Below are 23,722 nucleotides of genomic sequence, written 5' to 3'. Positions count from 1 at the left end.
ATTGTGAGACTCACTGCTTTACTCTCTTCCTGACCTCCTCAGAGGCACAGCCTCGCTCCTACCCCCATACTAGAGGCTGTATTATGAGACTCACTGCTTTAGTCACCTCCTGACCTCCTCAGAGGCACAGCCTCGCTCCTACCCCCATACTAGAGGCTGTATACTGAGACTCACTGCTCTAGTCACTTCCTGACCTCCTCAGAGGCACAGCCTCGCTCATCCCCCCATAACTGAAGCTGTAATCGGAGACTCACTGCTCTAGTCACCTCCAGACCTCCTCAGAGGCACAGCCTCACTCCTCCCCCCATACTAGAGGCTGTATTGTGAGACTCATTGCTCTAGTCACTTCCTGACCTCCTCAGAGGCACAGCCTCGCTCCTCCCCCCATACTAGAGGCTGTATTGTGAGCCTCACTGCTCTAGTCTCTTCCTGACCTCCTCAGAGGCACAGCCTCGCTCCTCCCCCCATACTAGAGGCTGTATTGTGAGCATCACTGCTCTAGTCTCTTCCTGACCTCCTCAGAGGCACAGCCTCGCTCCTCCTCCCATACTATAGGCTGTATTGTGAGCCTCACTGCTCTAGTCACCTCCTGACCTCCTCAGAGGCACAGCCTCACTCCTCCCTCCATACTAGAGGCTGTATTGTGAGACTCATTGCTCTAGTCACTTCCTGACCTCCTCAGAGGCACAGCCTCGCTCCTCCCCCCATACTAGAGGCTGTATTGTGAGCCTCACTGCTCTAGTCTCTTCCTGACCTCCTCAGAGGCACATCCTCGCTCCTGCTCCCATACTAGAGGCTGTATTGTGAGACTCATTGCTCTAGTCACTTCCTGACCTCCTCAGAGGCACAGCCTCACTCCTCCCCCCATACTAGAGGCTGTATACTGAGACTCACTGCTCTAGTCACCTCCTGACCTCCTCAGAGGCACAGCCTCGTTCCTCACCCCATACTAGAGGCTGTATACTGAGACTCACTGCTCTAGTCACCTCCTGACCTCCTCAGAGGCACAGCCTCGCTCATCCCCCCATAACTGAAGCTGTAATCGGAGACTCACTGCTCTAGTCACCTCCTGACCTCCTCAGAGGCACAGCCTCACTCCTCCCCCCATACTAGAGGCTGTATTGTGAGACTCATTGCTCTAGTCACTTCCTGACCTCCTCAGAGGCACAGCCTCGCTCCTCCCCCCATACTAGAGGCTGTATTGTGAGCCTCACTGCTCTAGTCTCTTCCTGACCTCCTCAGAGGCACAGCCTCGCTCCTCCCCCCATACTAGAGGCTGTATTGTGAGCATCACTGCTCTAGTCTCTTCCTGACCTCCTCAGAGGCACAGCCTCGCTCCTCCTCCCATACTATAGGCTGTATTGTGAGCCTCACTGCTCTAGTCACCTCCTGACCTCCTCAGAGGCACAGCCTCACTCCTCCCTCCATACTAGAGGCTGTATTGTGAGACTCATTGCTCTAGTCACTTCCTGACCTCCTCAGAGGCACAGCCTCGCTCCTCCCCCCATACTAGAGGCTGTATTGTGAGCCTCACTGCTCTAGTCTCTTCCTGACCTCCTCAGAGGCACATCCTCGCTCCTGCTCCCATACTAGAGGCTGTATTGTGAGACTCATTGCTCTAGTCACTTCCTGACCTCCTCAGAGGCACAGCCTCACTCCTCCCCCCATACTAGAGGCTGTATACTGAGACTCACTGCTCTAGTCACCTCCTGACCTCCTCAGAGGCACAGCCTCGTTCCTCACCCCATACTAGAGGCTGTATACTGAGACTTACTGCTCTAGTCACCTCCTGACCTCCTCAGAGGTACAGCCTCACTCCTCATCCGATAACTGAAGCTGTAGTCGGAGACTCACTGTGCTGTCCGTTGCTGACATTTATAGCTCATGTCACAGTATTGGGTATATCTAGAGTGAGAGCAGCAATTGTACTATTCAGAGGTATCTATAACCTGCAGTGTGCACAACCGTACAGCCTGCCTCTAACACCAGTAATGTACATCATCCGCCATGTTACCATCCCCCACTGTCTTCCTCATCACTTATATTTCTCTTACGTCCTAGAGGATGCTGGGGTACATATTAGTACCATGGGGTATAGATGGGTCCACCAGGAGCCATTGGCATTTTAAGAGTTTGAGAGTGTGGGCTGGCTCCTCCCTCTATGCCCCTCCTACCAGACTCAGTTTAGAAAATGTGCCCAGAGGAGCCGGTCACAGCTAGGGGAGCTCTACAGAGCTTTCTTAGTAAAAGTTTATTTGAGAGTTTTTATTTTACAAGGAGGCTGCTGGCAACAGCCTCCCTGCAGCGAGGGACTGAGGGAGGGGAGCAGTGTCCGCCCTGCGGAGTCTGAGCCGCTGACTGGACACCGAGCTCCGGAGGGGATAGATCGCTCCCCACCGCAGGGGAACGCTCACCCCGTCAGCATGCTGCCGACCCCTTACAGAGCTGAAGTTTGTGGCGAGTGAGTCACCGACCCCCTAGCAAGCGGGGAGCCGGTGTGAAGATGGCGGCTACAGGGTAGGAGCGCAGTACTAACTGCGCTCCGGGGGAGGCTCAGCGGTAGGTGCGGCACTGTGATGGGAGCCCTGAGCCCGCGCCTTAACCCAGAAAGCCTGTCGGGTCTGTGGATCTCAGCCAGCAAAAAATCCTCAGGCCAGTATAATCTTGGAAGAGCGGGAAGACGGCGCCATTAAGGGGGTGGAGCTTCTCCTCAGAGCCGACCCAGCAGTGGTTCAGCGCCATTTTCCTGCCTGCAGACACGCTGCCTGTGAAGAGCAGTCCCTCCAGAGCACCTCCAGCTATCTGTACGGTACCAGGGGGTTGTAGAATGGAGGGGAGGCTGTGTAAAGACTGTGTCACCTATTAAGGGACTCAGTCAGCGCTGGTGTGGAGTCTCCCTATACCTGTAATAGCGCTGTGTGTGGGTTGGCTCCAATCTCTGTGTCTCTCTGCCATTCTTGGGGGGGAGGGGGGGACGACGACTCTATCTGCCCTGTACCCTGTGTGTGTGTGTGTGTGTGTGTGGGGTGTGCAAGCAACCATGTCTAGAGACTCTGTCTCATATACTGCAGAGGATACATCTTCTCAGGAAGATCCCATCCCATGTAATCAGGATTGCACTGTTGTAGCGCAGATCCCAGCTAGAGAACCGGAGTGGTTAGCCTCTCTTAGGGGGCTATTTCTCAGATTTCTGAAAGGGTTGCTGTGGCCGGACAGGCCCTGGTGGCCACATGGACAATGGCGGCCGTGGCACTGAAGGGGTTGACCCCTAAGTGCCCGGCACCATTTTGCGGACAATAGGCGCTTGGCGTCACTGTTAAACGTACTTACGGCGCTGGGCGCAGACTGTTTAAAAATATGTTTAACGTTGTGTTTTAACATGTCATATGTAGTGCTCTGTGCACAGTTGTAGGATTGCAGGTTAAAATGTATTTATAGTTAAGATGTGCTCACCTGTATTTTAAAGGGAAAAATGCACTTACTATATCTGTCTGAATAAGGGTCTCCTATCTTCTGGGAATAGGAAGTGGCATGCTAATCACCCTCTCCCAGCAGATGGGGGGAATGACAAAACCTTTTGATGTTGGACAGTGCACAGCAGGTAAAGGCTAGGGCCCTCATTCCGAGTTGTTCGCTCGCAAGCTGCTTTTAGCAGCAGTGCACACGCTAAGCCGCCGCCTACTGGGAGTGAATCTTAGCTTATCAAAATTGCGAACGAAAGATTCGCAATATTGCGAAAAGACTTCTCTGTGCAGTTTCTGAGTAGCTCGAGACTTACTCTTCCAGTGCGATCAGTTCAGAGCTTGTCGTTTCTGGTTTGATGTCACAAACACACCCAGCGTTCGCCCAGACACTCCTCCGTTTCTCCAGCCACTCCCGCGTTTTTCCCAGAAACTGTAGCGTTTTTTTGCACACTCCCATAAAACGTCCAGTTTCCGCCCAGAAACACCCACTTCCTGTCAATCACATTACGATCACCAGAACGAAGAAAAAACCTCGTAATGCCGTGAGTAAAATACCTAACTGCATAGCAAATTTACTTGGCGCAGTCGCACTGCGGACATTGCGCATGCGCATTAGCGACTAATCGCTCCGTTGCGAGAAAAAAATAACGAGCGAACAACTCGGAATGACCCCCTAGGTGTGGAAAGTAGACTGGATGTGTTTCCAGTCTTTCCTGTTGTGATCCCAAACACTGGGTTTGCATGGAGATGTGAATGGGACAGGAACATGTTAATCAGATTGTGTTTTATGAATGCAAACTAGTGGGTTTCAGTGAACAACCGTTTGATGTAACATTTCCTAGGCTGCATTATGTAGGGTGCAGATTATGTTTACATTACAAGAACTTTGTCTGTGTGTGGCAGGAAAAGGATGAGAAACGCTTGTTTGGGTAATCAAATACAAACCGTATGTGAAGCTATGTGATAAATTTATCAATAGTGAATGTTAAACTGATACCAAACGTTGTCTGTGTGACAGGAAGGAGGAAATTGTTTCATGCACTTATATCCTTTTGAAATGTAATTTATTTAGTTGTATTTTGTCAGATATCCTGATTGGATGGAAAAGACTCAGGGGGGACATGACCCCCTGTGGTACTGTGTGGTTTTATTGTATATAAAGAGGTAGCCTGTGAGCTTCAAGTGTATTATACCAGTTTCATTCTGATGTAACATCTGCTGTATTGCTGAGTTCTTTTCAGAACTATTTGTTGGAATTAAAACATCATCTGCCTCAAAAAGACCGCTTCATCTTGTGACCTACAGGGCTATGCCAAACATAGCCCCGTTCTTCGGATATCCAGGGTGTAACCAGCGTCTCCAAGTTCCGCCTTCCGCCAGCTACCGGTAGAGGCCTAGTCAAGCGACTAGTGGGGATTCGTCAACACCACACAGGTGTGGTAAGGCAGCGTGTCGGCACATACAGAGCAGAACCGTGGTTCCAAACGCCACGGCAGGTTAGGAGTTTGCTGGTGGCAGCATAAACCCACCTACGGCGCAGTGGCCTATGTGGCCAGGTCCCGTGTGACCTAAACATCCATTCTGTGTACTGGGGACGGGACGCGAAAGCGGTGAGGGCTTTCGTACGGGACCGTCCGGTCACAGTTGCAAGGACTGAACATGCAACTCAGGTGTTGCAGTCCTCTATGGCAGTATGGTCTGATACTGCTCCCTCGGGGCCCCCTGCGGTACATTCTCACAACATGCTCTTGCCCAAATTATGCAGGATGACACGGATACCGGTTCTGACACAGCGGACGGCATCACTTGCTAAGGGGGTGCAGTTGATGATTGGGGCCATGCGGGATGTGTTACATATTTCTGACACAGCTCCTGAGCAGGTTGAGGAGGCCTTTTTCATGGACAGTAAGAAAGCCCCTTTCACCTTCCCTGCTTCTAAGGAATTAAATGCCATTTTTGAAAAGGCCTGGGAAACCCCGGAGAAAAGATTCCTGATCCCTAAAAGGGTCCTGGTTGCTTTTCCCTTCCCGGATGACGATAGAAAGAAATGAGAGTCCTATAGTTGACGCCGCTGTCTCCAGGCTGTCAAAACAGGTGGTATTGCCAGTCCCGGGATCTACCGCGTTGAAGGACCTGGCTGATCGCAAAGTGAATGCTACACTCAAATCCATATACACGGCTTCAGGGGCTATACTGTGGCCTACTATTGCCTGTGCATGGATTTCTAAAGCTATAGCCAAGTGGTCAATCACTCTACAGGAGGACTTGACTACGATGGATAAAGGTGACGTTGATTTGTTTTTACGTAACATACAGGATTGTGCAAGGTTCCTGGTAGAGTCCATGAAGGACCTGGGTTCCATGGCTGCGGGGATCTCCTCCATGTCCGTCTCGGCTCGTAGGGGTCTGTGGCTCCGCCAATGGTCTGCGGACATCGAATCCAGAAAATGTGGAGAGCCTACCCTATACAGGTCAGGCTCTGTTTGGGGAGGCACTGGATGCGTGGATTGCCACGGCTACCACTGGTAAGTCTCCTTTTCTCCCCTCAGCTGCACCGGCTGGGAAGGAGCCTTTTACTCCCAACCCGTCACAGTCCTTTCGGCCCACGAGGCCTAGAAGGAACAAGCCTTCTCACATCTTCTTTAGAGGTGGTCGTGCCAAATCCAAAAAGCCTGCTCCCGCAGGTTCCCAGGACCAGAAGCCGGCTTCTGGTACCTCAAAGTCCCCAGCATGACGGTGGACCGCACAGCCTGGAGGTAGGTCAGGTGGGAGCAAGACTCCGGCATTTCAGCCAAGTCTGGGTGTCGTCGGGCCTGGACCCCTGGGTACAGGATATTGTGTCCAGGGGGTACAGGCTGGAGTTTCAAACTCTCCCGCCTCACCTATTCTTCAAATCAGGCTTGCCAGCTTTGCTGGCATACAGAGCTATTTTACTGGACGCTATCCGAAAATTGATATTGTCAGAGGTCATTGTTCCAGTTCCACCTCATCAGTTGAGCAAAGGTTACTATTTGAACCTTTTTGTGGTACCAAAGCCGGATGGTTCGGTCAGGCTAATTCTGAACTTGAAATCTTTGAACCCTTATCTCAGGGACTTCAAATTCAAGATGTAGTCTCTGAGAGCAGTTATCTCAGGACTGATGGAGGGGGAGTTCCTGGTGTCCCTGGACATCAAGGATGCGTACCTCCACATTCCCGTTTGGTCGCTGCACCAGGCCTATTTCAGGTTTGCACTGTTAGACGATCACTATCAGTTTGAGGCACTGCCGTTCGGTCTCTCCACGGCACCGAGGGTCTTCACCAAGGTGATGGCAGAGATGATGGTTCTCCTCCGCAAGCAGGGGGTGAACATAATTCCGTATCTGGACGATCTGCTGATCAAGGCATCGTCCAGAGAGAAGTTGTTCAGATCCATTGCTCTCACGACACATCTGCTCAAGGAGCACGGTTGGATTCTGAACCTTCCAAAGTCACATCTGGAGCCGACAAGGAGGCTGTCTTTCCTGGGGATGATCCTCGACACGGAGGTGCAGAGGGTGTTTCTACCGGTGGAGAAAGCGTTGTTTATTCAAACAATGGTCCGGGATGTCTTGAAGCCGGCCCAGGTATCGGTTCATCAGTGCATTCGCCTTCTGGGGAAGATGGTTGCCTCCTACGAGGCTCTGCAGTACGGAAGATTTCATGCTCGATCCTTTTAGCTGGATCTCTTGGACCAGTGGTCGGGATCTCACCTACATATGCACCAGAGGATACGTCTGTCACCAAAAGCCAGGATTTCGCTCCTCTGGTGGCTTCAACTACCACACCTTCTGGAGGGCCGAAGGTTCGGAGTTCAGGACTGGATCCTTCTAACCACGGATGCAAGTCTAAGAGGTTGGGGAGCAGTCGCTCAAGGGGAAACCTTCCAAGGAAGGTGGTCAAGTCAAGAATCCCTTCTCCCGATAAACATCCTGGAGCTAAGAGCCGTATACAACGGCCTTCTTCAAGCAGCACACCTTCTACAGGGTCAAGCTGTTCAGGTACAGTCGGACAACGTGACCACAGTGGTCTACATAAACTGACAAGGCAGAACGAAGATCAGGGCTGCAATGTCAGAGGTGACAAGAATCCTCCTCTGGGCAGTAAGGCACGCTGTAGCGATGTCAGCAATCTTCATTCCGGGAGTAGACAACTGGGAAGCGGACTTCCTCAGCAGACACAATCTCCATCCAGGAGAGTGGGGCTTCCACCCGGAGGTGTTCGAGGAGGTAACCGGTTGGTGGGGGGTTCCTCACATAGGCATGATGGCCTCCCGCCTCAACAAGAAGCTGCGGAGGTCTGTTTCAGGTCGAGAGACCCACAGGCAGTGGCGGTGGACGCACTAGTAACACCGTGGGTGCTCACGTCAGTGTATGTGTTCCCACCACTTCCTCTAATTCCAAAAGTTCTACAACTTATAAAAAGAACAAAGGTTGTGGCAATCCTCATTGCTCCGGACTGGCCAAGGAGGGCTTGGTATGCGGATCTGCTGGATCTACTGTTGGTAGATCCAAGGCCTCTACCTCTTCGAGAGGATTTTCTACTGCAGGGGCCGTTCGCTTATCAAGACCTACCACGGCTACGTTTGACAGCATGGCAGTTGAGCGCCAGATCTTAGCTCGGAAGGGTATACCGAGCGAGGTTATTCCTACCCTGATACAGGCTAGGAAGGGGGTAACGTCTAAATATTACTATCGAATTTTGGAAAAAAAAGTGTCTTGGTGTGAATCCAAGAAATTTCCTGCGGTGGAGTTTCAACTTGGACGTTTTCACCTTTTCCTGCAAGCAGGTGTGGATATGGGCCTTAGATTGGGCTCCATCAAGGTCCAGATCTCAGCTTTATCCATTTTCTTCCAAAAACAATTGGCTGTCCTTTCTGAGGTTCAGACCTTTTTGAAAGGGGTTCTGCACATCCAGCCTCCCTTTGTGGCGCCAACGGCACCCTGGGATCTTGATGTGGTGTTGCAGTTCCTGCAATCGGATTGGTTTGAGCCTCTGCAGGAGGCTGAAATAAAATTTCTGACGTGGAAGGCGGTCACTTTGTTGGCCTTAGCTTCTACTCGACGTCCCTATCTGGTCTTCCATGAAGATAGGGCGGAACTCAGGACTCGTCCACAGTTCCTTCCTAAGGTTGTGTCAGCTTTTCATATCAACCAACCTATTGTGGTGCCAGTGGCTACTGACTCCTCAATTGCTTCAAAGGCCTTGGATGTTGTGAGGGCTTTGAAGATTTATATGAAGAGGACGGCTCGTCGTAGAAAATCTGACTCTCTGTTTGTCTTCTATGATCCCAAGAAAATTGGGTGCCCTGCTTCTAAGCAGTCGATTTCACGCTGCATCAGGGTCACCATCCAGCATGCGTATTCTACGGCAAGATTGCCGTGTCCAAGATCTGTTAAGGCCCACTCTACTCGTAAGGTGGGCTCTTCCTGGGCGGCTGCCTGGGGTGTCTCGGCTATACAGCTTTTGCCGAGCAGCTACTTGGTCTGAGTCGAACACGTTTGCTAAGTTTTACAAGTTCGATACTTTGGCCTCTGATGACCTCAAGTTTGGTCAAGCAGTTCTGCAGGAGCCTCCGCGCTCTCCCTCCCATTCTAGGAGCTTTGGTACTTCCCCATGGTACTAATATGAACCCCAGCATCCTCTAGGACGTAAGAGAAAATAGGATTTTAATTACCTACCGGTAAATCCTTTTTACGTAGTCCGTAGAGGATGCTGCGCGCTCGCCCATAGCTTTGTTATCCTGCAGTGGTTATTTGGTTCAGTACTGCCTGGTTCCTAGGGAAGTTCTGTGTTCTTTACTGTTTCAGCTGTTGCTGAGTTCTCCGGCCTGTTGGCCGGATTTGCCTTGTTGTGTGAGCTGGTATGAATCTCACCACGATCTGTTTATAATCCTTCTCTCGTCTCGAAGTATGTTGTCTCCTCGGGCACAGTTTCTAGACTGAGTCTGGTAGGAGGGGCATAGAGGGAGGAGCCAGCTGACACTGTTAAACTATACCCCATGGTACTAATATGGACCCCAGCATGCTCTACGGACTACGAGAAAAGGATTTACTGGTAGGTAATTAAAATCCTATTATTATGTTCATGGTTTGTAGGCATAGTACTATGTACTCGGCAGGAATCTGGAGAGACGCTCATCTGTGCAGTGATATAGGTTATCAGTGACGTGCAGAGAGTTACCCAGGTGCACTGACAGTATACTCACACTCAGCCACATAACACATGATTCCATTGCTGGATGCTGTGGACGCGGCACGTTATACATTGCTTCTACTCACCAGATGATAGAACGGCCATTACATTGTACCTCCATCACCCTCATACACAGGGCCAGCAGCTGGGGACGTGTCCCAGGAATAGTATCCTGACTATAGCAATCTGCCCTTGTACTGTGTCCTCTATCACCCTCATACACAGGGCCAGCAGCTATGGACGTGTCCCAGGAATAGTATCCTGACTATAGCAATCTGCCCTTGTACTGTGTCCTCTACACACCTATCACCCTCATACACAGGGCCAGCAGCTGGGGACGTGACACAGCAATAGTATCCTGACTATAGCAATCTGCCCTTGTACTGTGTCCTCTATACCCCTATCACCCTCATACACAGGGCCAGCAGCTGGGGACGTGTCCCAGCAATAGTATCCTGACTATAACAATCTGCCCTTATACTGTGTCCTCTATACCCCTATCACCCTCATACACAGTATCCTGACTATAGCAATCTGCCCTTGTACTGTGTCCTCTATACACCTATCACCCTCATACACAGAGCCAGCAGCTGGGGACGTGTCCCAGGAATAGTATCCTGACTATAACAATCTGCCCTTATACTGTGTCCTCTATCACCCTCATACACAGGGCCAGCAGCTGGGGACGTGTCCCAGCAATAGTATCCTGACTATAGCAATCTGCCCTTATACTGTGTCCTCTATACCCCTATCACCCTCATACACAGGGCCAGCAGCTGGGGACGTGTCGCAGCAATAGTATCCTGACTATAACAATCTGCCCTTATACTGTGTCCTCTATCACCCTCATACACAGGGCCAGCAGCTGGGGACGTGTCCCAGGAATAGTATCCTGACTATAACAATCTGCCCTTGTACTGTGTCCTCTATACCCCTATCACCCTCATACACAGGGCCAGCAGCTGGGGACGTGTCCCAGGAATAGTATCCTGACTATAGCAATCTGCCCTTATACTGTGTCCTCTATACACCTATCACCCTCATACACAGGGCCAGCAGCTGGGGACGTGTCGCAGCAATAGTATCCTGACTATAACAATCTGCCCTTATACTGTGTCCTCTATCACCCTCATACACAGGGCCAGCAGCTGGGGACGTGTCCCAGGAATAGTATCCTGACTATAACAATCTGCCCTTGTACTGTGTCCTCTATACCCCTATCACCCTCATACACAGGGCCAGCAGCTGGGGACGTGTACCAGGAATAGTATCCTGACTATAGCAATCTGCCCTTATACTGTGTCCTCTATACACCTATCACCCTCATACACAGGGCCAGCAGCTGGGGACGTGTCGCAGCAATAGTATCCTGACTATAACAATCTGCCCTTATACTGTGTCCTCTATACACCTATCACCCTCATACACAGGGCCAGCAGCTGGGGACGTGTCCCAGGAATAGTATCCTGACTATAGCAATCTGCCCTTATACTGTGTCCTCTATACACCTATCACCCTCATACACAGGGCCAGCAGCTGGGGACGTGTCCCAGCAATAGTATCCTGACTATAGCAATCTGCCCTTATACTGTGTCCTCTATACACCTATCACCCTCATACACAGGGCCAGCAGCTGGGGACGTGTCCCAGGAATAGTATCCTGACTATAGCAATCTGCCCTTATACTGTGTCCTCTATACACCTATCACCCTCATACACAGGGCCAGCAGCTGGGGACGTGTCCCAGGAATAGTATCCTGACTATAACAATCTGCCCTTGTACTGTGTCCTCTATACCCCTATCACCCTCATACACAGGGCCAGCAGCTGGGGACGTGACATTTCTGGGAGGTAACAGGGTGGTGGCATGTCTAGGAGGTAACAGGGTGGTGGCATGTCTGGGAGGTAACAGAATGGTGGCATGTCTGGGAGGTAACAGGGTGGTGGCATGTCTGGGAGGTAACAGGGTGGTGGCATTTCTGGAAGGTAACAGGATAGTGGCATTTCTGGGAGGTAACAGGGTGGTGGCATGTCTGGGAGGTAACACGGTGGTGGCATTTCTGGAAGGTAATAGGATGGTGGCATGTCTGGAAGGTAACAGGGTGGTGGCATTTCTGGGAGGTAACAGGGTGGTCGCATGTCTGGGAGGTAACAGGGTGGTGACATGTCTAGGAGGTAACAGGGTGGTGGCATTTCTGGGAGGTAACAGGGTGGTGGCATGTCTGGGAGGTAACACGGTGGTGGCATTTCTGGAAGGTAACAGGATGGTGGCATGTCTGGAAGGTAACAGGGTGGTGGCATTTCTGGGAGGTAACAGGGTGGTGGCATGTCTGGGAGGTAACAGGGTGGTGACATGTCTAGGAGGTAACAGGGTGGTGGCATTTCTGGGAGGTAAAAGGGTGGTGGCATGTCTGGGAGGTAACAGGGTGGTGACATGTCTAGGAGGTAACAGGGTGGTGGTATGTCTGGGAGGTAACAGGATGGTGGCATGTCTGGGAGGTAACAGGGTGGTGGCATGTCTGGAAGGTAACAGGGTGGTGGCATTTCTGGGAGGTAACAGGGTGGTGGCATGTCTGGGAGGTAACAGGGTGGTGACATGTCTAGGAGGTAACAGGGTGGTGGCATGTCTGGGAGGTAACAGGATGGTGGCATGTCTGGGAGGTAACAGGGTGGTGGCATGTCTGGGAGGTAACAGGGTGGTGGCATTTCTGGAAGGTAACAGGATAGTGGCATTTCTGGGAGGTAACAGGGTGGTGGCATGTCTGGGAGGTAACACGGTGGTGGCATTTCTGGAAGGTAACAGGATGGTGGCATGTCTGGAAGGTAACAGGGTGGTGGCATTTCTGGGAGGTAACAGGGTGGTGGCATGTCTGGGAGGTAACAGGGTGGTGACATGTCTAGGAGGTAACAGGGTGGTGGCATTTCTGGGAGGTAACAGGGTGGTGGCATGTCTGGGAGGTAACACGGTGGTGGCATTTCTGGAAGGTAACAGGATGGTGGCATGTCTGGAAGGTAACAGGGTGGTGGCATTTCTGGGAGGTAACAGGGTGGTGGCATGTCTGGGAGGTAACAGGGTGGTGACATGTCTAGGAGGTAACATGGTGGTGGCATTTCTGGGAGGTAAAAGGGTGGTGGCATGTCTGGGAGGTAACAGGGTGGTGACATGTCTAGGAGATAACAGGGTGGTGGTATGTCTGGGAGGTAACAGGGTGGTGGTATGTCTGGGAGGTAACAGGATGGTGGCATGTCTGTGAGGTAACGGGGTGGTGGCATGTCTGGGAGGTAACAGGGTGGTGGTATGTCTGGGAGGTAACAGGATGGTGGCATGTCTGGGAGATAACAGTGTGGTGGCATGTCTGGGAGGTAACAGGGTGGTGGTATGTCTGGGAGGTAACAGGATGGTGGGATTACTGGGAGGTAACAGTGTGGTGGCATTTCTGTGTGGTAACAGGGTGGTGGTATGTCTGGGAGGTAACGGTGGTGGCATTTCTGGGAGGTAACGGGGTGGTGGCATGTCTGGGAGGTAACAGGGTGGTGGTATTTCTGGGAGGTAAGTAACAGGATGGTGGCATTTCTGGGAGGTAACAGGGTGGTGGCATTTCTGGGATGTAACAGGGTGGTAGTATGTCTGGGAGGTAACAGGGTGGTGATACGTCTGGGAGGTAACAGGGTGGCGGCATTTCTGGGAGGTAACAGGGTGGTGGCATTTCTGGGAGGTAACGGGGTGGTGGTGTCTGGGAGGTAATAGGGTGGTGGCATTTCTGGGAGGTAACAGGGTGGTGGCATGTCTGGGAGGTAACATGGTGGTGGTATTTCTGGGAGGTAGGTAACAGGATGGTGGCATTTCTGGGAGGTAATGGGGTGGTGGCATATCTGGGAGGTAACAGGATGGTGGCATGTCTGGGAGGTAACAGGGTGGTGGCATTTCTGGGAGGTAACAGGATGGTGGCATTTCTGGGAGGTAACAGGATGGTGGCATTTCTGGGAGGTAACATGATGGTGGCATGTCTGGGAGGTAACAGGATGGTGGCATGTCTGGGAGGTAACAGGGTGGTGGCATTTCTGGGAGGTAACAGGATGGTGGCATTTCTGGGAGGTAACAGGATGGTGGCATTTCTGGGAGGTAACAGGATGGTGGCATGTCTGGGAGGTAACAGGATGGTGGCATGTCTGGGAGGTAACAGGGTGGTGGCATGTCTGGGAGGTAACAGGGTGGTGGCATTTCTGGGAGGTAACAGTGTGGTGGCATTTCTGGGAGGTAACAGTGTGGTGGCATTTCTGGGAGGTAACAGGGTGGTGGCATTTCTGGGAGATAACAGGATGGTGGCATGTCTGGGAGGTAACAGGGTGGTGGCATGTCTGGGAGATAACAGGGTTGTGGCATTTCTGGGTGGTAACAGGGTGGTGGCATGTCTGGGAGGTAACAGGGTGGTGGCATGTCTGGGAGGTAACAGTGTGGTGGCATTTCTGGGAGGTAACAGGGTGGTGGGATTTCTGGGAGGTAACAGGGTGGTGGCATGTCTGGGAGATAACAGGGTGGTGGCATTTCTGGGTGGTAACAGGGTGGCATGTCTGGGAGGAAACAGTGTGGTGGCATTTCTGGGAGGTAACAGGGTGGTGGCATTTCTGGGAGGTAACAGGGTGGTGGCATGTCTGGGAGATAGGGTGGTGGCATTTCTGGGTGGTAACAGGGTGGTGGCATGTCTGGGAGGTAACAGGGTGGTGGCATGTCTGGGGGGTAACAGGGTGGTGGTATTTCTGGGAGGTAACAGGGTGGTGGCATTTCCTGGAGGTAACATGGTGGTGGCATGTCCTGGAGGTAACGGTGGTGGCATGTCTGGGAGGTAACAGGGTGGTGGCATTACTGGGAGGTAACAGGGTGGTGGTATGTCTGGGAGGAAACAGGATGGTGGCATGTCTGGGTGGTAACAGGATGGTTGCTTGTCTGGGAGGTAACAGGGTGGTGGCATGTCTGGGAGATAACAGGGTGGTGGTATGTCTGGGAGATAACAGGGTGGTGGCATGTCTGTGTGGTAACAGGGTGGTGGTATTTCTGGGAGGTAACAGGGTGGTGGCATTTCTGGGAGGTAACAGGGTGGTGGTATGTCTGGGAGATAATAGGGTGGGGGCATTACTGGGAGGTAACAGGGTGGTGGTATGTCTGGGAGGTAACAGGATGGTGGCATTTCTGGGAGGTAACAGTGTGGTGACATTTCTGGGAGGTAACAGGGTGGTGGCATTTCTGGGTGGTAACAGGGTGGTGACATTTCTGGAAGGTAACAGGGTGGTGGCATTTCTGGGAGGTAACGGGGTGGTGGCATGTCTGGGAGGTAACAGGGTGGTGGTATTTCTGAGAGGTAACAGGGTGGTGGCATGTCTGGGAGGTAACATGGTGGTGGCATTTCTGGGAGGTAACGGGGTGGTGGCATTTCTGGGAGGTAACAGGGTGGTGGTATTTCTGGGAGGTCGGTAACAGGGTGGTGGCATATCTGGGAGGTAAGAGGATGGAGGTATGTCTGGGAGGTAACAGGATGGTGGCATGTCTGGGAGATAACAGGGTGGTGGCATGTCTGGGAGGTAACAGGGTGGTTGTAGTCTGGGAGGTAACAGGATGGTGGCATTACTGGGAGGTAACAGGGTGGTGATACGTCTGGGAGGTAACAGGGTGGCGGCATTTCTGGGAGGTAACAGGGTGGTGGCATTTCTGGGAGGTAACGGGGTGGTGGTGTCTAGGAGGTAATAGGGTGGTGGCATTTCTGGGAGGTAACGGGGTGGTGGCATGTCTGGGAGGTAACAGGGTGGTGGTATTTCTGGGAGGTAGGTAACAGGGTGGTGGCATGTCTGGGAGGTAACAGGATGGTGGCATTTCTGGGAGGTAACGGGGTGGTGGCATATCTGGGAGGTAACAGGATGGTGGCATGTCTGGGAGGTAACAGGGTGGTGGCATTTCTGGGAGGAAAGAGGATGGAGGTATGTCTGGGAGGTAACAGGATGGTGGCATGTCTGGGAGATAACAGGGTGGTGGCATGTCTGGGAGGTAACAGGGTGGTGGTAGTCTGGGAGGTAACAGGATGGTGGCATTACTGGGAGGTAACAGGGTGGTGGCATTTCTGGGTGGTAACAGGGTGGTGGCATTTCTGGGAGGTAACGGGGTGGTGGCATGTCTGGGAGGTAACAGGGTGGTGGTATTTCTGGGAGGTATGTAACAGGGTGGTGGCATGTCTGGGAGGTAAGGGGGTGGTGGCATGTCTGGGAGGTAACAGGGTGGTGATACGTCTGGGAGGTATGTAACAGGGTGGTGGCATGTCTGGGAGGTAAGGGGGTGGTGGCATGTCTGGGAGGTAACAGGGTGGTGATACGTCTGGGAGGTAACAGGATGGTGGCATTTCTGGGAGGTAATGGGGTGGTGGCATATCTGGGAGGTAACAGGATGGTGGCATGTCTGGGAGGTAACAGGGTGGTGGCATTTCTGGGAGGTAACAGGATGGTGGCATTTCTGGGAGGTAACAGGATGGTGGCATTTCTGGGAGGTAACAGGATGGTGGCATGTCTGGGAGGTAACAGGATGGTGGCATGTCTGGGAGGTAACAGGGTGGTGGCATTTCTGGGAGGTAACAGGATGGTGGCATTTCTGGGAGGTAACAGGATGGTGGCATTTCTGGGAGGTAACAGGATGGTGGCATGTCTGGGAGGTAACAGGATGGTGGCATGTCTGGGAGGTAACAGGGTGGTGGCATGTCTGGGAGGTAACAGGGTGGTGGCATTTCTGGGAGGTAACAGTGTGGTGGCATTTCTGGGAGGTAACAGTGTGGTGGCATTTCTGGGAGGTAACAGGGTGGTGGCATTTCTGGGAGGTAACAGGATGGTGGCATGTCTGGGAGGTAACAGGGTGGTGGCATGTCTGGGAGATAACAGGGTTGTGGCATTTCTGGGTGGTAACAGGGGGGTGGCATGTCTGGGAGGTAACAGGGTGGTGGCATGTCTGGGAGGTAACAGTGTGGTGGCATTTCTGGGAGGTAACAGGGTGGTGGCATTTCTGGGAGGTAACAGGGTGGTGGCATGTCTGGGAGATAACAGGGTGGTGGCATTTCTGGGTGGTAACAGGGTGGCATGTCTGGGAGGAAACAGTGTGGTGGCATTTCTGGGAGGTAACAGGGTGGTGGCATTTCTGGGAGGTAACAGGGTGGTGGCATGTCTGGGAGATAACAGGGTGGTGGCATTTCTGGGTGGTAACAGGGTGGTGGCATGTCTGGGAGGTAACAGGGTGGTGGCATGTCTGGGGGGTAACAGGGTGGTGGTATTTCTGGGAGGTAACAGGGTGGTGGCATTTCCTGGAGGTAACATGGTGGTGGCATGTCCTGGAGGTAACGGTGGTGGCATGTCTGGGAGGTAACAGGGTGGTGGCATTACTGGGAGGTAACAGGGTGGTGGTATGTCTGGGAGGAAACAGGATGGTGGCATGTCTGGGTGGTAACAGGATGGTGGCTTGTCTGGGAGGTAACAGGGTGGTGGCATGTCTGGGAGATAACAGGGTGGTGGTATGTCTGGGAGATAACAGGGTGGTGGCATGTCTGTGTGGTAACAGGGTGGTGGTATTTCTGGGAGGTAACAGGGTGGTGGCATTTCTGGGAGGTAACAGGGTGGTGGTATGTCTGGGAGATAATAGGGTGGGGGCATTACTGGGAGGTAACAGGGTGGTGACATTTCTGGAAGGTAACAGGGTGGTGGCATTTCTGGGAGGTAACGGGGTGGTGGCATGTCTGGGAGGTAACAGGGTGGTGGTATTTCTGAGAGGTAACAGGGTGGTGGCATGTCTGGGAGGTAACAGGGTGGTGGCATTTCTGGGAGGTAACGGGGTGGTGGCATTTCTGGGAGGTAACAGGGTGGTGGTATTTCTGGGAGGTCGGTAACAGGGTGGTGGCATGTCTGGGAGGTAGCAGGGTGGTGGCATATCTGGGAGGTAAGAGGATGGAGGTATGTCTGGGAGGTAACAGGATGGTGGCATGTCTGGGAGATAACAGGGTGGTGGCATGTCTGGGAGGTAACAGGGTGGTGGTAGTCTGGGAGGTAACAGGATGGTGGCATTACTGGGAGGTAACAGGGTGGTGATACGTCTGGGAGGTAACAGGGTGGCGGCATTTCTGGGAGGTAACAGGGTGGTGGCATTTCTGGGAGGTAACGGGGTGGTGGTGTCTAGGAGGTTATAGGGTGGTGGCATTTCTGGGAGGTAACGGGGTGGTGGCATGTCTGGGAGGTAACAGGGTGGTGGTATTTCTGGGAGGTAGGTAACAGGGTGGTGGCATGTCTGGGAGGTAACAGGATGGTGGCATTTCTGGGAGGTAACGGGGTGGTGGCATATCTGGGAGGTAACAGGATGGTGGCATGTCTGGGAGGTAACAGGGTGGTGGCATTTCTGGGAGGTAAGAGGATGGAGGTATGTCTGGGAGGTAACAGGATGGTGGCATGTCTGGGAGATAACAGGGTGGTGGCATGTCTGGGAGGTAACAGGGTGGTGGTAGTCTGGGAGGTAACAGGATGGTGGCATTACTGGGAGGTAACAGGGTGGTGGCATTTCTGGGTGGTAACAGGGTGGTGGCATTTCTGGGAGGTAACGGGGTGGTGGCATGTCTGGGAGGTAACGGGGTGGTGGCATGTCTGGGAGGTAACAGGGTGGTGGCATTTCTGGGAGGTAACAGGGTGGTGGCATGTCTGGGAGGTAACAGGGTGGTGGTATTTCTGGGAGGTATGTAACAGGGTGGTGGCATGTCTGGGAGGTAAGGGGGTGGTGGCATGTCTGGGAGGTAACAGGGTGGTGATACGTCTGGGAGGTAACAGGGTGGCGGCATTTCTGGGAGGTAACAGGGTGGTGGCATTTCTGGGAGGTAACGGGGTGGTGGTGTCTAGGAGGTAATAGGGTGGTGGCATTTCTGGGAGGTAACGGGGTGGTGGCATGTCTGGGAGGTAACAGGGTGGTGGTATTTCTGGGAGGTAGGTAACAGGGTGGTGGCATGTCTGGGAGGTAACAGGATGGTGGCATTTCTGGGAGGTAACAGGATGGTGACATGTTTGGGAGGTAACAGGATGGTGGCATGTCTGGGAGGTAACAGGGTGGTGGCATGTCTGGGAGGTAACATGGTGGTGGCATGTCTGGGAGGTAACAGGGTGGTGGCATGTCTGGGAGGTAACAGGGTGGTGGCATGTCTGGGAGGTAACAGGTTGGTGGTATTTCTGGGAGGTAACAGGGTGGTGGCATTTCTGGGAGGTAACATGGTGGTGGCATGTCCTGGAGGTAACGGTGGTGGCATGTCTAGGAGGTAACAGGGTGGTGGCATTACTGGGCGGTAAAAGGGTGGTGGTAGTTCTGGGAGGTAACAGGATGGTGGCATGTCTGGGTGGTAACAGGATAGTGGCATGTCTGGGAGGTAACAGGGTGGTGGCATGTCTGGGAGGTAACAGGGTGGTGGTATGTCTGGGAGATAACAGGGTGGTGGTATGTCTGGGAGATAACAGGATGGTGGCATGTCTGTGTGGTAACAGGGTGGTGGTATTTCTGGGAGGTAACGGTGGTGGCATTTCTGGGAGGTAACAGGGTGGTGGTATGTCTGGGAGTTAATAGGGTGGGGGCATTACTGGGAGGTAACAGGGTGGTGGTATGTCTGGGAGGTAACAGGATAGTGACATTTCTGGGAGGTAACAGGGTGGTGGCATTTCTGGGAGGTAACAGGGTGGTGGCATTTCTGGGTGGTAACAGGGTGGTGGCATGTCTGGGAGGTAACAGGGTGGTGGCATGTCTGGGAGGTAACGGGGTGGTGGCATGTCTGGGAGGTAACAGGGTGGTGGTATTTCTGAGAGGTAACAGGGTAGTGGCATGTCTGGGAGGTAACAGGGTGGTGGCATTTCTGGGAGGTAACGGGGTGGTGGCATGTCTGGGAGGTAACAGGGTGGTGGCATTTCTGGGAGGTCGGTAACAGGGTGGTGGCATGTCTGGGAGGTAGCAGGGTGGTGGCATGTCTGGGAGGTAACAGGATGGTGGCATTTCTGGAAGGTAACGGGGTGGTGGCATATCTGGGAGGTAACAGGGTGGTGGCATTTCTGGGAGGTAACAGGATGGTGGCATGTCTGGGTGGTAACAGGATGGTGGCGTGTCTGGGAGGTAACAGGATGTTGGCATTTCAGGGAGGTAACAGGGTGGTGGTATGTCTGGGAGATAACAGGGTGGTGGCATGTCTGGGAGGTAACAAGATGGTGGCATGTCTGGGAGATAACAGGGTTGTGGCATATCTGGGTGGTAACAGGGTGGTGGCATGTCTGGGAGGTAACAGGGTGGTGGCATTTCTGGGAGGTAACGGGGTAGTGGCATGTCTGGGAGGTAACCGGGTGGTGGTATTTCTGAGAGGTAACAGGGTGGTGGCATGTCTGGGAGGTAACAGGGTGGTGGCATGTCTGGGAGGTAACAGGGTGGTGGCATTTCTGGGAGGTAACAGGGTGGTGGTATGTCTGGGAGGTAACAGGGTGGTGGCATGTCTGGGAGGTAACAGGGTGGTGGCATTACTGGGAGGTAACAGGGTGGTTGCATGTCTGGGAGGTAACAGGGTGGTGGCATGTCTGGGAGGTAACAGGGTGGTGGCATGTCTGGGAGGTAACAGGATGGTGGCATGTCTGGCAGGTAACAGGGTGGTGGCATTACTGTGAGGTAACAGGGTGGTGGTATGTCTGGGAGGTAACAGGGTGGTGGCATGTCTGGGAGGTAACAGGGTGGTGGCATGTCTGGGAGGTAACAGGATGGTGGCATGTCTGGGAGGTAACAGGGTGGTGGCATTACTGGGAGGTAACAGTGTGGTGACATATCTGGGTGGTAATGGTTGTGGCATTACTGGAGGTAACAGGGTGGTGGGTGTGTGGAAGCCGGTAGGAGGGGGCTCCTGCAGTAGTTGGTGTGGGAGGTGACAGGGTGGTGGGTGTGTGGAAGCCGGTAAGAGTGGGCTCCTGTAGTAGTCGGTGTGGGAGGTAGCAGGGTGGTGGGTGTGTGGATGCCGGTAGAGGGGCTCCTGCAGAAGTTGGTGTGGGAGGTAACAGGGTGGTGGGTGTGTGGAAGCCGGTAGAGGGGGCTCCTGCAGTAGTTGGTGTGGGAGGTGACAGTGTGGTGGGTGTGTGGAAGCCGGTTGAGTGGGCTCCTGCAGTAGTCGGTGTGGGTAATAGCAGGGTGGTGGGGGTGTGGAAGCCGGTAGAGGGGGCTTCGGCAGTAGTCGGTGTGGGAGGTGACAGGGTGGTGGGTGTGTGGAAGCCGGTAGATTGGGCTCCTGCAGTAGTTGATGTGGGAGGTGACAGGGTGGTGGGTGTGTGAAGCCGGTAGAGTGGGCTCCTGCAGTAGTTGGTGTGGGAGGTGACAGGGTGGAGGGTGTGTGGAAGCTGGTAGAGTGGGCTCCTGCAGTAGTTGGTGTGGGAGGTGACAGGGTGGTGGGTGTGTGGAAGCCGGTAGAGGGGGCTCCTGCAGTAGTTGGTGTGGGAGGTGACAGGGTGGTGGGTGTGTGGAAGCCGGTAGAGGGTGCTCCTGTAGTAGTCGGTGTGGGAGGTAGCAGGGTGGTGGGTGTGTGGATGCCGGTAGAGGGGCTCCTGCAGAAGTTGGTGTGGGAGGTAACAGGGTGGTGGGTGTGTGGAAGCCGGTAGAGGGGGCTCCTGCAGTAGTTGGTGTGGGAGGTGACAGGGTGGTGGGTGTGTGGAAGCCGGTAGAGGGGCTCCTGCAGTAGTCGGTGTGGGAAATAGCAGGGTGGTGGGGGTGTGGAAGCCGGTAGAGGGGGCTTCGGCAGTAGTCGGTGTGGGAGGTGACAGGGTTGTGGGTCTGTGGAAGCCGGTAGAGGGGGCTCCTGCAGTAGTCGGTGTGGGAGGTGACAGGGTGGTGGGTGTGTGGAAGCCGTTAGAGTGGGCTCCTGCAGTAGTTGGTGTGGGAGGTGACAGGGTGGTGGGTGTGTGGAAGCCGATAGAGTGGGCTCCTGCAGTAGTTGGTGTGGGAGGTTATAGGGTGGTGGGTGTGTGGAAGCCAATAGAGTGGGCTCCTGCAGTAGTTGGTGTGGGAGGTGACAGGGTGGTGGGTGTGTGGAAGCCGGTAGAGGGTGCTCCTGCAGTAGTTGGTGTGGGAGGTGACAGGGTGGTGGGTGTGTGGAAGCTGGTAGAGGGGGCTCCGGCAGTAGTTGGTGTGGGAGGTGACAGGGTGGTGGGTGTGTGGAAGCCGGTAGAGGGGGCTCCGGCAGTAGTCGGTGTGGGAGGTGACAGGGTGGTGGGTGTGTGGAAGCCGGTAGAGGGGGCTCCGGCAGTAGTCGGTGTGGGAGATGACAGGGTGGTGGGTTTGTGGAAGCCGGTAGAGGGGGCTCCGGCAGTAGTTGGTGTGGGAGGTGACAGGGTGGTGGGTGTGTGGAAGCCGGTAGAGTGGGCTCCGGCAGTAGTTGGTGTGGGAGGTGACAGGGTGGTGGGTGTGTGGAAGCCGGTAGAGTGGGCTCCGGCAGTAGTTGGTGTGGGAGGTGACAGGGTGGTGGGTGTGTGGAAGCCGGTAGAGGGGCTCCTGCAGTAGTTGGTGTGGGAGGTTATAGGGTGGTGGGTGTGTGGAAGCCGGTAGAGGGGGCTCCGGCAGTAGTTGGTGTGGGAGGTGACAGGGTGGTGGGTGTGTGGAAGCCGGTAGAGGGGGCTCCTGCAGTAGTTGGTGTGGGAGGTAATAGGGTGGTGGGTGTGTGGAAGCCGGTAGAGGGGGCTCCGGCAGTAGTTGGTGTGGGAGGTGACAGGGTGGTGGGTGTGTGGAAGCCGGTAGAGGGGCTCCTGCAGTAGTTGGTGTGGGAGGTGACAGGGTGGTGGGTGTGTGGAAGTCGGTAGAGGGGCTCCTGCTGTAGTTGGTGTGGGAGGTAACAGGGTGGTGGGTGTGTGGAAGCCGGTAGAGGGGGCTTCGGCAGTAGTTGGTGTGGGAGGTAGCAGGGTGGTGGGTGTGTGGAAGCCGGTAGAGGGGCTCCTGCAGTAGTTGGTGTGGGAGGTGACAGGGTGGTGGGTGTGTGGAAGCCGGTAGAGGGGGCTCCGGCAGTAGTTGGTGTGGGAGGTGACAGGGTGGTGGGTGTGTGGAAGCCGGTAGAGGGGCTCCTGCAGTAGTTGGTGTGGGAGGTGACAGGGTGGTGGGTGTGTGGAAGCCGGTAGAGGGGCTCCTGCAGTAGTTGGTGTGGGAGGTTATAGGGTGGTGGGTGTGTGGAAGCCGGTAGAGGGGGCTCCGGCAGTAGTTGGTGTGGGAGGTGACAGGGTGGTGGGTGTGTGGAAGCCGGTAGAGGGGGCTCCTGCAGTAGTTGGTGTGGGAGGTAATAGGGTGGTGGGTGTGTGGAAGCCGGTAGAGGGGGCTCCGGCAGTAGGTGGTGTGGGAGGTGACAGGGTGGTGGGTGTGTGGAAGCCGGTAGAGGGGCTCCTGCAGTAGTTGGTGTGGGAGGTGACAGGGTGGAGGGTGTGTGGAAGCCGGTAGAGGGGGCTCCGGCAGTAGTTGGTGTGGGAGGTGACAGGGTTGTGGGTGTGTGGAAGCCGGTAGAGGGGGCTTCGGCAGTAGTAGGTGTGGGAGGTGACAGGGTGGTGGGTGTGTGGAAGCCGGTAGAGGGGGCTCCGGCATTAGTTGGTGTGGGAGGTGACAGGGTGGTGGGTGTGTGGAAGCCGGTAGAGGGGCTCCTGCAGTAGTCGGTGTGGGAGGTGACAGGGTGGTGGGTGTGTGGAAGCCGGTAGAGGGGGCTCCGGCAGTAGTTGGTGTGGGAGGTGACAGGGTGGTGGGTGTGTGGAAGCCGGTAGAGTGGGCTCCGGCAGTAGTTGGTGTGGGAGGTGACAGGGTGGTGGGTGTGTGGAAGCCGGTAGAGGGGGCTCCGGCAGTAGTTGGTGTGGGAGGTGACAGGGTGGTGGGTGTGTGGAAGCCGGTAGAGGGGCTCCTGCAGTAGTTGGTGTGGGAGGTTATAGGGTGGTGGGTGTGTGGAAGCCGGTAGAGGGGGCTCCGGCAGTAGGCAGTGTGGGAGGTATATGAGCTGTGTCCTGTGTGAGAT

At 54.2% G+C, this 23,722-nt stretch overlaps 1 protein-coding gene across 1 annotated transcript in view; it reads left to right on the top strand.

Moving 5' to 3' along the window:
* DTNB (dystrobrevin beta) overlaps positions 1–23,722 on the top strand; it is a 258,375-nt gene that overhangs the window by 171,275 nt on the left and 63,378 nt on the right. The window lies entirely within an intron of this gene.

This window comes from Pseudophryne corroboree, chromosome 4, assembly GCF_028390025.1.
Source record: "Pseudophryne corroboree isolate aPseCor3 chromosome 4, aPseCor3.hap2, whole genome shotgun sequence".
Taxonomy (NCBI): Eukaryota; Metazoa; Chordata; class Amphibia; order Anura; family Myobatrachidae; genus Pseudophryne; species Pseudophryne corroboree.
Note: the sequence above shows the minus strand (reverse complement) of the source record. Positions and strands in the feature narration are given on the sequence as shown.